General features: G+C 36.5%; 1 long non-coding RNA gene across 1 annotated transcript in view; it reads left to right on the forward strand.

Moving 5' to 3' along the window:
• Nucleotides 1-1,752: 1,752 nt before the first annotated feature.
• The window catches only part of LOC117124463, a 2,886-nt gene continuing 1,624 nt past the window's right edge, over nucleotides 1,753-3,014 (forward strand). The window contains exon 1 of the long non-coding RNA XR_004447976.1: nucleotides 1,753-1,825. This is a non-coding gene — a long non-coding RNA (uncharacterized LOC117124463). The remainder of the gene's footprint in view (nucleotides 1,826-3,014) is intronic.

The following is a 3,014-nucleotide window of genomic DNA, read 5'->3' on the forward strand; positions in this document are numbered from 1 at the left end:
GTTTGCCTATAAACGGGGTGTGCTAAATTGGTGACCAAGTTGAGGGTTGTCTCCTGAATCTGCCCTGCATGTCACCACTCACTAATTTGCATATTTAAGCTAATTTGCAAATGAAAAAAGAAAAAAACAAAAAAATAGGCCTAGTGACTATTTCGATTTCGGTTGCTTAAATCTAATTGGTGATACTCCAACAAAAAAAAAACTAATAATAATAGGGCCTAATCATAAAATTCCAACGAAAAACTGAAGGCTAAAAGAATGATCCCAGACATCTTGGTGATTGCTCATGCAGAACGAAAACTTCTTTGAAGTTGGAATGTCAACATTCATTGAACAAGTTGTCTTCTCAGCATGATTGTGAAGCGAACTCAGTTCACAGTACGAATGTCTCAACAGGTTGGTTATTCAAATTCATATACTTCAGTATACTAAAGAACTCCACGTTTTTGATTAAATTATGGTTTTGTTTTTGCAGAATATTTAAAAATCGTCCTATAGTAGTAGTATGTAGTCATAGGCTAGGCTACTACTTTGGCTAGGCTAGGCCCTAGGCCTACTGCTGTACATACAGGGAGCCTAAAATAGGGCCTGGCTAGGCCTACGCACTAAACTAGGCAGGCTAGGCTGGGTAGGCCGCTGTGCCTGTTTGAGCTGACTAATCCTAACATGGCTAATTAATAGTCCCTACACGGCCCCACAAATTTGTTGTTTCTCCTTCTAGATAGAAGAAGTAGGTACTAGGCCTAGACCTAGCCTATAGGGCCAGGCCTAGTAGTAGTAGCATTTCTTTAATTTAAGCTGTTGTGTTGTAGCACCTTGGCAACAATATTCAAGGGGCCTGGCTTAGCGGAACATTATATTTTGTGTTTTAATTGAAGTTTTCAGAATACAGTAGGCTTATATATCTACAGTTCAGTTGAGTACTGTAACCTAAAAATTGGTGTGGGCAGAGATGCTGGAAGCAGTAATGGTGCCGGCAGCAACGATGGCACCGGCAGCATAGGCAGCGATGACAGCAGAGTAAGAATAGCAATGGAAAACCAAATCCGCCAAAAATATGTAGCCAATTCCCATTCAAGCTAAACCCAAACCTTCAATACAAAGTCGAATGTAAGGAAGCAAATTCATACAAAACCAAATCATAAATCAAAAACCAAACCATTCGTTCAAAAACGAATTCATCCACTATAAAGCCAAATCATTCATCCCATACCCCAAGCGTATGTTGTCCAAATCATTTAATTCAAACACAAATCATGTGCAATGGAACACAAAATTATCCAAACAGAAACCAAATCATTTGAGTAAAAGCTAAACCACTCAGTCTAAACTCAAAACATACGCATGATTCGAACATACATTTTTAACCAATCTGATAAAAGGCCATGCCATTAAATCAAAACTTTAGCAGTCGTACATAGAATGAAATGATCCACTGGAACTCATATAAACCACAGTGAAGTAAACCGATCCAATGTAAACTCGAACAAACCAAGGTAGATGCAGACCGTTAATCATTCGTTGTAAAGTGAAGTCATTTGTTCTAATCCCAAACAAGAAGATGACGTCATTACTATTGGTGTAGTGTGAAGATTTCAAAAACAACTTGACCCTGTAATTTTTTTTATCCCAGATGATTTTTATTGAGCATTTTGATAATTTTAACTTGGTGTAAAACTTTGCTCTTGGAAGGCACAATGCCTTATATAAAGCCTAATTGTTATAATAATTATTATTATTGTTCTCTTTATTTACAGCTTCTCTCAAAGGCAAAGAGGCGACTTAAAGTTAATGGAGTATATCAACTTTTCAGATTTAGAAATCGGTGAGTATTAATGCGGTTTTCCACTATAAGGTGAATTTATTTGTGTGACACAAAGTCTTTCTGTGAAGAAAGTAATTATTTTCCACTACACTAGTAGTACTGTAGTTGGAAAATTATATTTCAACTGTAAACGACAAGGTGTTCATTTTTGTATATCGTCATCAAACCAGCTCAATATACGCTTGCCTTTACATGTTCAACTCAAATAAAATCTCAGTTCCTGAGCACCTTATATAGTATAACGTCAGTACCATCTCGGTTCCTGAACCGAGTCCAGCAACCAATGTGGTATATTATACCACGTTGGTTGCTAACACTTTCATCACAAGACCATTGGGTATGTCCTGCTCCCCATACAGTCAACAACTGAAAATGTAAAACCCCACTGGGCTCAATACAGTACCATGCAACTATAACCTGTTAATAAATGTCATTTCACACACTATCATTCTTAATTTGAATTCAGGTATTAGTACAATTTCAAGTTACTTAATCTCTACTCTCACTGTAAAATATATTTTAAACAAAATAACACCAAGCTTCCATTTGCTATTTCTGGCTCTTCAGTCCTCATACCTTGAACAAGCTTTGCCTCTGCTCTTTGTACCATTCCACTGCCTAACCCACTCCTTTCTTTTGGTTAACACATTAACATGGTCACACTTCAGTAGCATGGACTTATAACAGAGTGCCATTTACTGTGAGCTAATTTGATAACTTTAACTCATTATTATTGATTAGCAATTTAGCTACAACTGGATACAGTGCACAATCAACTTTTATACATATTCATTGTTTACCAGTCAAAGCCTGGTTTCCTGTCGACGGGTGAAGGCAGATTTATTGAATTTTCATGTGATACGTCGATTTTTCACTATTTGACAGGAAACCGTGATTTAATGACTTTTTGTTGAATGATCTCGCATACGTTGCTTTGCAAACGATTCTTATGAAAAGTTGACTCCAAGTCAACTTTTCATAAGAAACATAAACGGAAACGTATGCTGTCTGTATATCTTGCCTATACAACAATATTGTCGACGAACTGGAACTCTCATTTATACTTATGTATTGATAATAAAATGTTTAAAAAGAAGCATATCCTCTTTTTTTTTCAAACACAATGATAGGCATGTAAAATCTTATAGATTTTGTTAGCCCTATACACAGTGGTGGCTCTAGGATATAA

Source organism: Anneissia japonica, unplaced genomic scaffold (assembly GCF_011630105.1).
Source record: "Anneissia japonica isolate Jap-2015-1 unplaced genomic scaffold, ASM1163010v1 scaffold6985_len198055_cov123, whole genome shotgun sequence".
In the NCBI taxonomy this organism is placed as follows: domain Eukaryota; kingdom Metazoa; phylum Echinodermata; class Crinoidea; order Comatulida; family Comatulidae; genus Anneissia; species Anneissia japonica.